Source organism: Haematobia irritans, chromosome 5, assembly GCF_050003625.1.
Source record: "Haematobia irritans isolate KBUSLIRL chromosome 5, ASM5000362v1, whole genome shotgun sequence".
Lineage (NCBI taxonomy): Eukaryota > Metazoa > Arthropoda > Insecta > Diptera > Muscidae > Haematobia > Haematobia irritans.
In genome coordinates, this window is record NC_134401.1 from 98,045,267 (window position 1) to 98,058,886 (window position 13,620).

The window sequence follows — 13,620 nt, forward strand, 5'->3', positions numbered from 1 at the left end:
TGGTGAGTATCGGTCCATATTTTGGTATAGACCCCCATATAGACCGATTTCCCCATTTTACTTCTTGGACTTCTAGAATCCGAAGTTTTTATCCTATTTGCCTGAAATTGGAAATCTAGAGGTATTTTCGGGCCATAAAGAGGTGTGCCGAAAACGGTGAGTATCAGTCCATGTTTTGGTATAGCCCCCATATGGACCGATCTCCCGATTTTACTTCTTGGGCTTATAGAAACCGCAGTTTTTATTCAATTTACCTGAAATTGGAAATCTAGAGGTATTGTAGGACCACAAATACGTCTGCCAAAAATTGTGAGTATCGGTCCATATTTTGGTATAGCCCCCATATAGGCCGATCTCCCGATTTTACTTCTTGGGCTTATAGAAACCGCAGTTTTTATTCAATTTACCTGAATTTGGAAATCTAGAGGTATTGTAGGACCAAAAATACGTGTGCCTAAAATTGTGAGTATCGGTCCATGTTTTGGTATGGTCCCCATATAAAACGACCTCCCGATTGGGGGTCTTGGTCTTATAGAAACAGTAGTTTTTATCCAATTTGTCTGAAATTGGAAATCTAGAGGTATTTTAGGACCATAAAGAGATGTGCCGAAAATGGTGAGTATCGGTCCATATTTTGGTATAGCCCCCATATAGACCGATTTCCCCATTTTACTTCTTGGGCTTCTAGAATCCGAAGTTTTTATCCTATTTGCCTGAAATTGGAAATCTAGAGGTATTTTCGGGTCATAAAGAGGTGTGCCGAAAACGGTGAGTATCGGTCCATATTTTAGTATAGCCCCCATAAGACCGATCTCCCGATTTAACTCCTTGGGTTTCTAGAAACCGTAGTTTTTATCTGATTTGCCTGAAATATTCTGGTATATCTGGTATTTTAGGCTCACAAAAACGTGTATCGGATTAAGTTGTTATCGGTTCATTTGGTAATGCCTCCATATAGACCGACTTCACTTCTTGAGGGTATAGAAGGCGCACTGATCATGAAAATTGTTTGAAACTCAATGTAAAATTTCCAGATTTTACTTTCTTAATTTTCTTGCACACTTACAAGAGATGTTAATGATTCCTCTAAAACTCAAACAAAAATGGTTCTTATAAATCCAGAATCTGATATAGTCCTCATAGGTGAAATCTTTAAATTTATCTTCGGGAAGTGTCCTCAAGCCCTCCTGAAATTTCAAAGGAAACCCTAATATTTGGTTCATGGTGGTGGGTATTTAAGATTCGGCCCGGCCGAACTTAGTGCTGTATATACTTGTTTCTTCTTCATATGGGGCCGTTTTGCCGAGATTTCGACCTTCAGACGCTCCAATAACGCCATATAATAGTCACTGTTGATGGTTTTTCCCTTCTCAAGATAATCGATAAAAATTATTCCATGCGCATCCCAAAAAACAGAGGCCATTACTTTGCCAGCGGACTTTTGAGTCTTTCCACGCTTCGGAGACGGTTCACCGGCCGCTGTACACTCAGCCGACTGTCGATTGAACTCAGGAGTGTAATGATGGAGCCATGTTTCATTCATTGTCACGTATCGACGGAAAAACTCGGGTGTATTACGAGTTAACAGCTGCAAACACCGCTCAGAATCATCAACACGTTGTTGTTTTTGGTAAAATGTGAGCTCGCGCGGCACCCATTTTGCACAGAGCTTCCGCATATCCAAATATTGATGAATGATATGACCAACACGTTCCTTTGATATCTCTAAGGCCTCTACTATCTCGATCAACTTCATTTTACGGTCATTCAAAATCATTTTGTCAAAATCATCTTTCGGGCGTCCACTGCGTTCACCGTCCTCCGAGCTCATTTCACCACGCTTGAATTTTGCAAACCAATCAATTATTGTTGATTTCCCTGGGGCAGAGTCCGGAAACTCATTATCAAGCCAGGTTTTTGCCACCTTATCTTTTCCCTTCAGAAAACAGTATTTTATCAAAACACGAAATTCTTTTTTTTTTCATTTTTTTTCACAATAACAAAAGTTGCTTCACAAAAGACGCTCTATCTCACAAACTAATTGACTTTGACACTAATCATTTGAAGGTTGGTACTATATAAAAATACTATGCATTTAATACTACCGACGCCATCTATATGTCAGACCGGGGACTTATCAGCCAACCTGTTAAGAAGAAGTTGATAAAATGCTCCAAGAAGGTTGCGAAGACAGTAATAAAAACATTAAGAAATAAAATCCCAGAAAATATATGTAGCTTCATAAATTGAAAATGAAGTTAAAAAAGTGGATGAATAATTATTCTGCGTAATATTTTAAATCGAACCATTTATATATGTTTTTTAATATGCAATATGTGCACAAGATTTCTTTGCGATATCTTTACTGGTGTTTTTGAATCAAAATACCAGCCCAATTGGAAAAAAAAATGGGCGAAATATTTTAACAAAAAACAATAACGGGCGTTTCATGTATGCCTCCTATTTACTGTCCAATATGCGGTGAAATCTCTCAGAAGTGGACACCCACGTCCACCTAAATTTTGTCTACATTTGGGAGGTTTCCAGTTATGAGAGATTAATTTTAATGTGTTAATATAGCAAAGGGTTAATATAGTTGAAAGGTTTCACTATATGTACAATGAATACACTTACCATGATGTGTTTTCCATATATCCTTTAAGATGTGAGACATCTCGAAGGATGTTCATGTTGGCAGGTAATTGATGGGACAATGTCAACCTTTTCTACTTCTTGATGTCAAGAATAAATAGGAGCTCATAAACAATTTCCCATTACACTTTAACTATAATTTAAAATGTGAGTGTTTCAATAGTTTTATGGTGGGCCTGGAGTAGTTCATCATACAATTCATTATCACTGAGTTGCTTTTCTCATTCATACCATTCTCTGAATTTTAGTTATTTATATTTTATGTATATTGCACTCCCCTCTTTTGGTTCGAAATCAGTACCAAAACCTTTAGTGTAAAGAAAAAAAATCTTCGGAATTGAGTACGCCTTTTTTATCAGTGCATAGTTGAAAATTTTGTTGGGAAATTTATCATTAAAATTTCGACTCAAATAAAAAAAACATAATCGTATGAAATCTTATAAACGTATTATTCTATCTAACGGTAAAATAATTATAAATATTTAAATAATAACACAATAAATAATTGAGTATCTCAATTAAAAAATTAATCGAGTTTTGCGACAAAAATCAATTATATTTGTAATTGAACCAATTAAAACACTTATGTAAAGTGCCGAAGAAGTTAACTAATTTTTTAATCAAATTAATTTTTTAATTAATTTTGTGATTGATACTACAATTTTCGTGATAGAAGCAATTTTCTATTTTCATGTTAGCCTGATATCAATGCAGGCTGTTCCACTGTCCAAATCATTTAATCTACATATTATCACAATATTTATTCGAACTTATTGATTAACGGAATTTATATTATTAAGTTACTGAAAAGAAAATGCCATATACACACAAAAAGTTATCACCAAAATTTTTCAGTTAAACACTTAATTGAATTTGGAAACGGATTCAATTAATATGTTAATAGATTCAATTAATTATTTAATCAAATCCAAATAAAACCCAATTAAAAAAATGATTGATATTTGTTACGTTTCCAACTAAAATATTAATTGATTCAATCAATTTGTTAATCAATTCGGAAATAATTTTCAATTACAAACGTGATTGAAATTTTTTCCGTTTCCAATTACACATGTGATTGATCCAATCACCTTTGTGATTGAAACTGAATAATTTTGAGCAATGGAAAGAGCGAAAAGAGAACAAGAGAACGGGTATTTATTCAACAATGTATGATGGAGAGATCAGTCTGTGGAAGTAACTCGTAACGAACGGTTGGGTTTTTGTTTTTCGCGTAAATTGAAAAACATGATTGGCGACATTCTGTCTGCTGCATTCAAAATGTGTGCATAAATATTTTGAACGCAACAACAAATCATAGCAAAGGGTTGAAATAAATAAAGTGTGCAACAACAAACGGCCACGTGGTAAAGGTTTGAAAAAATATATAAGAGAACGCATTTGAAATTACCTGTGTTTGTGTTTTGTGGTATTGTAAAAATGGAAAACAATCTACGTTTATTGAAGGTAATAAATTGTGAAATGTGAATACAGTTTTCGATTGAAGCCTGTTTACATTAAACGGACTAAAATAATATATTTTTTATTCATTTCTTTTAGTGACCAATTTTATTTCGTGAAATTGACCAGTCAATCCCATCAACTCCATCATTTTATCAAATATATAAGAATATGTTAGCAATAAAAAAGTGGGTACCGTATTGATCTTTTAAAATTATAAGTTTTGTCACTCCTAGTTTTCTTAAAACCAAGAGCGGTATGGGTTTGTTGGAAGATTCACTTTGAAGTTGCGAAGTGGCGTTGGCATTAAATTGCATTTTTGTTTTACCTGCCTTTTTCAGTTTGAACCCAAGTAGAGAGCAGTATATCTGGTATATAAACTAATGAGCTGAATTATGTAATGGTAAAAAGTTCTTTCCTTTGGATTTAAAAATATGAAAAATATCCGAAAATAAAAAAATTTGTATTTCCCATTTATATTTTTTTCTATTTCCAGAATTTGCAAAGTATCATCAATATAATACCAAATATTACACTGCTTTCCCATTATTTTTGTCTTTGATTGGTTCAAATTTTAATAGACGATTTTAATGTGTGGAAATTTTGGAAAGGAATTGTTGCTAAAATTAAATTACCGAGCTCCTTAATACACCTTTTTATGCTAAAAGACTACAACTGCAAAGGAAGATTATAAATCTGCAACCTGGAACTAAGAATTGAACTTGATATTCTATGCAGGTAATGTTTAACAAAATTAACTTTTGATTGAACAAAATTAAATTCGAATTATGGTGTTTACTTTCAGAAAAACTAATTTAGCTTACAGTCTGCTGATTTATTGGAGATCTAGGCGCATCTACATATTAGACGGAACATGCTAACATGGTTATTATTATAAGGAAGATAATGATTTATATAATTTATTTTTTCACCCTATAGTTGTTATTGATAGTAATTGTATTTGTAAGTTACGTTAGAACAAAACACAAATGACAAGAACCAAATTTATTTGTCTATTGCATAATTCAAAAAATAATAAAATATTAAATACGTTTTATAAGAAACACATATTTTTTTTTTTCAAAATAAAAAAAAACTAACTACGATTTTGGGGTCGCAATATATAAATTTTTTGATCAAATTTATAGCCAATTTCAATTAATTATTTAATTGAGTGAATCAAATAGTTGATTGATTTTTGTCGCGAAATTAATTAAAATTTTAATTGATTCAATTAAAACTGTGATTGATTTTTATGTTAAAAATCAATCACGTTTTTAATTGATTCAATCACACAATTAATTGATTCCGTGACAAAAGTCAATTAAATTTTTAATTAAAAATCGTGTTGGTTTTCAATCAAAATGGGTGATTGATACTATCATTTTCGTGCTTGAAGACATTTCAATTAAAAAAATGATTGAATCCGCAATTTTCGTGATTGAAATCAAAAAAAAATTTTTTGTGTGTATCCAAGCCTGACTATACATATGTTTCAGTGTTGGCCACTACACATTTCCATAGTCTTTAGCGAAATCTGGTCGGGTGAGATGATTTAATTTGGTTCTTTTATTCTAATTCCTTATGAAATTATTCTTCCCAAATTTAACCATTTTTTTCACCACCACTGGTGAATAAATTTTCTATAGAAATAAAATATGGACAAAATATTCGGTAGAAATAAAATGTTGACAAAATTTTCTATAGAATTAAAATTTTGGCAAAATTTTCTATAGAAATAAAATTTTGACAAAATTTTCTATAGAATTAAAAATTTGACAAAATGTTCTATAGAATTAAAGTTTTGACAAAATTTTCTATAGAAATAAAATTTTGACAAAATTTTCTATAGAAATAAAATTTTGACAAAATTTTCTATAAAAATAAAATTTTGACAAAATTTTGTATAGAAATAAAATTTTGACAAAATTTTCTATAGAAATAAAATTTTGACAAAATTTTGTATAGAAATGAAATTTTGGCAAAATTTTCTATAGAAATAAAATTTTGACAGAATTTTCTATACAAATAAAATTTTGTTCGCAGACAGATGGTAGATTATTTTTGGCTCGAGTGGCAACCATGAATATGAACCGATATGGACCAATTTTTGTGTGATTGGGGATCGGCTATATATAACTATAGACCGATATGGACCAATTTTGGCATGGTTGTTAGCGGCCATATACTAACACCAAGTTTCAAATTTCAACCGGATCGGATGAATTTTGCTCCTCCAAGAGGTTCCGGAGGTCAAATCTGGGGAACATTTTATATGGGGACTATATATAATTATGGACCGATGTGGACCAATTTTTGCATGGTGGTTAGAGACCATTTACTAACACGACGTACTAAATTTCAACTGAATTGGATGAATTTTGCTCCTTCAAGAGGTTCCGGAGGTCAAATCTGGGAATCGATTTATATGGGGGCTTTATATAATTATGGACCGATGTGGACCAATTTTTGCATGGTTGTTAGAGACCATATACTAACACCATGTACCAAACTTCAGCCGGATCGGATGAAATTTGCTTCTCTTAGAGGCCTCGCAAGCCAAATCGGGGGATCGGTTTATATGGGGGCTATATATAATTATGGACCGATGTGGACCAATTTTTGCATAGTTGGTAGAGACCATATACTAACACCATGTACCAAATTTCAGCCGGATTGGATGAAATTTGCTTCTCTTAGAGGCCTCGCAAGCCAAATCGGGGGATCGGTTTATGTGGGGGCTATATATAATTATGGACCGATGTGGACCAATTTTTGCATGGTTGTTAGAGACCATCTACTGACACCATGTACCAAATTTCAGCCGGATCGGATGAAATTTGCTTCTCATAGAGGCCTCGCAAGCCAAATAGGGGGATCGGTTTATATGGGGGCTATATATAATTAAGGACCGATGTGGACCAATTTTTGCATGGTTGTTAGAGACCATATACTAACACCATGTACCAAATTTCAGCCGGATCGGATGAAATTAGCTTCTCTTAGAGGCCTCGCAAGCCAATTTTTGGGGTCCGTTTATATGGGGGCTATACCTAAAAGTGGACCGATATGGCCCATTTGCAATACCATCCGACCTACATCAATAGCAACTACTTGTGCCAAATTTCAAGTCGATAGCTTGTTTCGTTCGGAAGTTAGCGTGATTTCAACAGACGGACGGACGGACGGACATGCTCAGATCGACTCAGAATTTCACCACGACCCAGAATATATATACTTTATGGGGTCTTAGAGCAATATTTCGATGTGTTACAAACGGAATGACAAAGTTAATATACCCCCCATCCTATGGTGGAGGGTATAAAAATACATTCACTGAAAAAAATATTGTGTGTGATTCATTTCGCGATTTAAGCAGATTTTTTTAAACTAATTTTCATGAACTAAAGTTACGTTACTGGTTAAAAAAAATTGTCGGTGGGTATTGAAATAAAATTTAATTGAAAAACATAATTTTGAGCTTAAGACCTTCGTCGTCATAGCTTTATCCTCATTTATGATTATAATTTACTTATAAGTATAAATATGAAATAAATAAATAAATAAAAAACATAACTTTCAAAGCCAAATGATTAAAATAATCAAATTATTCTAATAATCGCAAAAAAATACATTAAAATAGACTAAATTAAATTTAATATAATTAATGTGTAGATGTAATTATATTAAATTAGACTGAAATCCATTAAATTAAATTTCATTAAATTACTAAAATAAAATTAAATAAGTTTTCGTTGTTTAAATGAAAAAATTGGATATTAAATTAATATAAAAATTTCTACAACTGCTTTCTTCCATAGAAATCGTAGAGAAATTTCAAATTTCAGATATTTTAATCAAACACGAATACAGGGAGTATAATGGAACTCATGTTATTACTTTATCCATTAGCTTTTCTGTTTCAACTTTCACCATAGTTTTCCATCTATCACTGACACACTACGAAGTGCAAGCAAGCATTGTATGTTTGTTGAGTCTATAATTGGCATCTGATGTATGTACGGGTACGACTGACGGCAAATGTTGCCTAAATGGTCCTAATATTGTCTCTGTGTGGCATATGTGAAGAACAATAGTTTTCTTTACGGAATTCACTGTATATGGACGTTACAAGAAATCAACAAACGTTTGGCAAAAACAACACAAGGTATGATTGGGATCCATGTTAACCAACAAAACAAAAGCAACAATAACACACAATACACACTTTCACCAAAACAAAAAACCCCGAACGTTTTAGCTCATAAGCTCACAAGCTCTCTTAGCCCGAGTTTTACTACGATTTCGTTGTTTTTTTTTCTTGTTTGCTCGGCTATTCTAAGAACTAAGCCCGGCTAAAGTTGGCAAAGAACAGAAAAAGCTTTCGTTGAGGACCCAACAACGACCATTCACCAACGACAATTCATTACAATAAAAACAAAATTGCAATAACCAAGGGGCACTGAGACCGCGGACGGGAGAGACTTCGACTGAAATGGATAAAAAATGTGAAAAGTGCTGAAACCAGAGCAAAAATAATGTTGAAACATTTGTGGGCTGTATGTCGGTCGTTGGTAGTTGGTAGCTGAATGTTTTTGTTTTTGTTCCTTAACATGTAAATCCCTCCATAAACACGAATGTACTTGGGCCCTTTGCTGTTATTGTTGTTGTTGTTGCTGTTTATCCTCGGATGTAGGTATGCACGTGAGAGTGTATGTTAATATTTTGCTTCGTCTCATTATTGTGTTTACATTTTTTTTAGTTTCACATGCACGTTTTACCCGCATCTATACATACTCACAAAACGCTATATTCTCTTCACTCGTCATTGCCGGTACGCACGCCAGTCACTATATTGTTACATACGAATAGGGTTGCCAAATGTTCGAATATGTTATGTTTGTTTTAATGTACTTGATTTCGACCTTCACTGACGAAGCTTTAAATCTAGGTTCATGAAACTTAAAACTGGATACAGATGCCTATTAACGAACATTCTTTTCCAGTCGATGCCGCCGCCGAATATGTCGACTCATCTCGACTCAAATTTAGCCGCAAATAATCAAAAATATCGATTTACATCAGAAAAATTTATTAATAATTGTCATATTTTTGCCAAAAATTTTGAACCTTTCACCCACAATTTTTTCCAATTCAGATTGAGTGCTTTCAGTTCAATCACAAAAATGAATAAATCAATAAAAAAAAGTCATAAGCAATGAAAATAAAATCAAAAATTTGAAACTATGCTAGTTGACTTATTCACCAATAGAAGGTTTTGCGACAACTTTACATTTTTTGTTGAGTTTAAATGCACAGAAGAAAAGCAGGCCCGGTTCCAAAGATTTTGTCTTTACTTTAAAAATGTTGGTATTGATTCCGAGCCAAAGAAGCGGAGAATACAAGTAAGGATAATTTTAAGACACAATTCCCTTTTAAATTTGGGTTTTGTGTACTTGCTTCTAGGAATCAAATTTTAATTTTTCGCTTTTTCAGCTTTTTTTTTTCTTCATATGCTATCAAAGTCCTTTAAAAACGAGTTAAATTATACTATGTTTCAAGTAAAAAACGCCTTTAAAATAAAGTGTTGAAAAACATGTCCTATTTTTTAACGAAAAAAGACAACAAATTAAAAGACAATTCCATGAATTTTAAAGAATTTTTCTGAATTATTAAAGTCAAGTTGACCTTAGCCCAACAATTTTCCTTTCATATTATGATACCCATTACACTTAATTATATGGACAATACGATTTCATTGAAAAAAGTATCGGCTTTTGGACAAGGAAAAAAGCTTTATATTAGAGAAATTCGTCTTCTATGCTAAGCGAAATTTGCATTCGTATATTAAAGACATGAAATCTTTGGCCTCACGACAATACTTTTTTCAGTGCACTGAAAAAAAAGCATGCCCGGTTCCAAAGATTTTGTCTTTACTTTAAAAAATTTGGTATTGATTCCGAGCCAAAGAAGCGGAGAATACAATTGAGGATACATTTAAGACACAATTCTCTTTTAAATTTGGGTTTTGAGTACTTGCTTCTAGGCAGCAAATTTTAAGTTTCCGCTTTTTCAGCTTTTTTTCGTCATATGCTATCAAAGTCCTTTAAAACCGAGTTAACGACAACTTTATTTTCCAAATTAAGACTCGACTTCCAGTTAAAATTATGCTATGTTCCAAGTGAAAAACTTCTTTAAAATAAAGTTTTGAAAAACATGTCCTACATTTGAACGATTTTTTGCTTTGTAGTCAAGATGCAAAAAGACAACAAATTTAAAGACAATTTCATTAAATTTAAAGAATTTTTCTGAATTATTAAAGTCAAGTTGACCTTAGCCCAAACATCTTTTCTTTCATGTTATGATACCCATTTTTAAGTGAAATAACTTAATTATAAGGACAAAAATATTTCATTGAAAGGTTTTTCGACTTTTGGACAAAGAAAAAAAATTTATATTAGAGAAATGCGTCTTCTATGCTAAGCAAAATTGGCATTCGTATTTTAAAGACATGAAATCTTTGACCTCACGACAATATTTTTTTCAGTGTGGGGACACATGAACTAGAACTTGCAGCACATAAGACAGAGCTGTTGCTTAACACGCGGCGACACGTACCAACCCTTATCGACATGCAGATAGACGATGTCGTTATTCAAACGAGGGACGGTATCACACACAGACAATACAGATTGGTTGTGACAACCGAATTTATTGCCAACCTCCTTTTTGCAGTTGTAGCAACTATCAGATGGCAGTTGTGTCACCCGACTGATTCGGTCGACACAACTAATGCCTAATGTGGTATTGGTTGGGTCTGCCGACGACATTGGTTGTAGCTACCTTCATCGTTCGGTTGTGTTGCCCAACCTTAATAATACTCATGGCCAAATTAAAAACCAATTCCTTCCCAATTAAATATTATATTTTATTTTATTTAAAAATATGAAATGAAAATAAATCTTAACTCATTGTATTTCATATCAAATTATGAAAATTACAATTTATAATTTTTAGCGATTAAGTTGGTTGTAAATCAGCTCGTATATCCTTCGCCATGAATTTGCGCATCATCCTATGTGGCAAAAAATTTTTACTACAAACAAAATAAAAATTGATTAATAAATTAATTAATATATATTCGTATCGAAAACAACTAAATACGCAGAAAGATCGAACCGATATGAACTTTTGCGCGGTAATTAGAGAGCTAGAATTGAAATATGGGGTTTGTTTTATATAGGGGCTATATAACTATAGACCGATATGGATCAGGCTTTGTATGGTTGATAGCGGCTATTTACTGGCACAATGTACCAAATTTCAACCGAGTCGAATGAATTATGTTATGGGGCTCCGGAGGTCAAATCTGTGGATCGGTTTCTATGGAGGCTATATATAATTATAGACCGATATGGACCAATTTTTCATGTTTGTTGAATACCATATACTAACACCACGTACCAATGTTCAATCGGATCGGATGAATTTTGCTCCTCCAAGAGACTCCCGAGGTCAAATCTGGGGATCGGTTTATATGGTGACTAAATATAATTACGGACCGATATGGACCTAACACCACGTACCAAATTTCAACCGAATCGGATGAATGTTGCTTCTCTAAGAGGATCCGCAAGCCAAATCTGGGGGTCGTTTTATATGGGGGCAATATGTATTTGCAATACCATCCGACCTACATCAATAACAACTACTTGTGTCAAGTTTGAAGTCGATAGCTTGTTTCGTTCGGAAGTTAACGTGATTTCAATAGACGGACGGATATGGCTATATCGACTCAGAATTTCAGCATGACTAAGAATATATATACTTTAAGAATATATATACTCAGATCAATATCTCGATACCCTCCACCCCATCCTATGGTGGAGGGTATAATACCCATCACAATGGAGGACACACAAGAAATTTACTTGAAGACTCATCTCGTAACATATTGCATGAACATCTGCACCTGTTTAGCTGATTTGTACTGATCGTTACTAACATATTGAGAGTATAGCAGATTACAAATATTTACTTGTTGCCGACGTCGCCAGCTATCGAGAGAGTTTATATGTTATTTGCTTTAGCACGGAATTAAGTTGTCAACCTCTCTGGCCAGTGGCCAGTAATTTACTAATCTAAAAGACAAAAGTTTTGATTAATTGATCAAATGACAGACTGGATGCTAGGGTTAAATACCTGTTGGAACTGTGAAGATTGGTACATTAAAGTGGTGTCTCGGAGCACTCCTTGATCATTGAGGAAGTGTATTTCTCATCCGATCTATTACATTCCGAGTTCTCCAGAAGATTAAAAATTAAAAAAGTACGTCTTCCTTAGATATGAAATTAATATTTTAATAGAAATGACATTTGTACAATAATTCAAATGGCATTCGGTTGTGAAAGCCATCCGTAAGTTGTGATAACAAAGTGACAGTTATGACAATTAATTGCGGCAGGTTGTATCATCCGAATACCGGCAAAATTTTTTAAAGTAGAGACATTTAGCTCCTACAACTGTCTGTCTTCTATCACAAACGTAAATCCATTGAAATAATCGAAACATTGTAGTAGAGACCCACGTATGATTGCAAATATAGTACATAGATTGGGGCAATTGATATTTAATTATAAATGTAGAATATTCATTACTTCAACCGATTTCCAACCAATCTCTTCTCTGTGTGCACACAGAAAACACACAGAGAATACAGATTGGTTGTGACAATCGAATTTATTGCCAACCTACTTTTGGCAGTTGTAGCAACTAACAGTTGGCAGTTGTGCCACCCGACTGATTCGGTCGACACAACTAATATCTCATATGGTGTTGGTTGGGTCTCCCGACGACCTTCATCATTCGGTTGTGCTGCCCGACCTTAATAGTGATCATTACCAAATTAAAAACCAATTTCTTCTCAATACTATGTTATATTTTATTTAAATATATGTATAGTATAAATGTAAAAACAATATATTTGATAACAAATCATGAAAATGGCACGATTATGTTCATTATAAATCAGCCCGTCTACCCTTCTTCATGAATTGGAAATCATCCTATGCGGCAAAAATCAAGAACATGTGCACCTATTTAAATGATATGGACGTATGGACGATGATATGGCACATTACAAATATTTACAGACCACCCCATTGGTGGACATGGCATGTTGATAAAATGTCTGTTTAAATGGTTCAGAAGTAAAATCTGAAATTCTGCCGACTTCACCAGCTATCGAGAAAGTTCATATTACTTTTGTCAACCATGTATTTTCAGTTATCAACCTCTCTGGTCAGTATTTTACTAAATTAAAAGAAAAAGGTTGTGGTTAATTGATCAAATCATATTGAAGTAGAAATTGGGATATATCCCAATCCGTTTTGGAACATATAAGGTAATCTGGACCTACATACCTGGTGTATCCAATCTTTACAGTTTTTGATTGCAGAATTACAGAGGTACGTTTTCCATCTTATTTTGATTTCCCTGCATATTTGA

The 13,620-nt window shown here is 33.4% G+C and overlaps 1 protein-coding gene and 1 long non-coding RNA gene across 3 annotated transcripts in view; both read right to left on the minus strand.

The window, feature by feature from the left end:
* fdl (beta acetylhexosaminidase fused lobes) overlaps window positions 1–13,620 on the minus strand; it is a 245,327-nt gene that overhangs the window by 66,824 nt on the left and 164,883 nt on the right. The gene's annotated exons all lie outside the window — the stretch shown is intronic.
* Window positions 11,021–12,435, minus strand: LOC142242007 (uncharacterized). The gene is made up of 3 exons (XR_012723915.1): window positions 12,316–12,435; window positions 12,152–12,254; window positions 11,021–11,209 (listed from the first exon to the last, which is right to left on the minus strand). It is a non-coding gene; the product is annotated as an uncharacterized LOC142242007 (long non-coding RNA).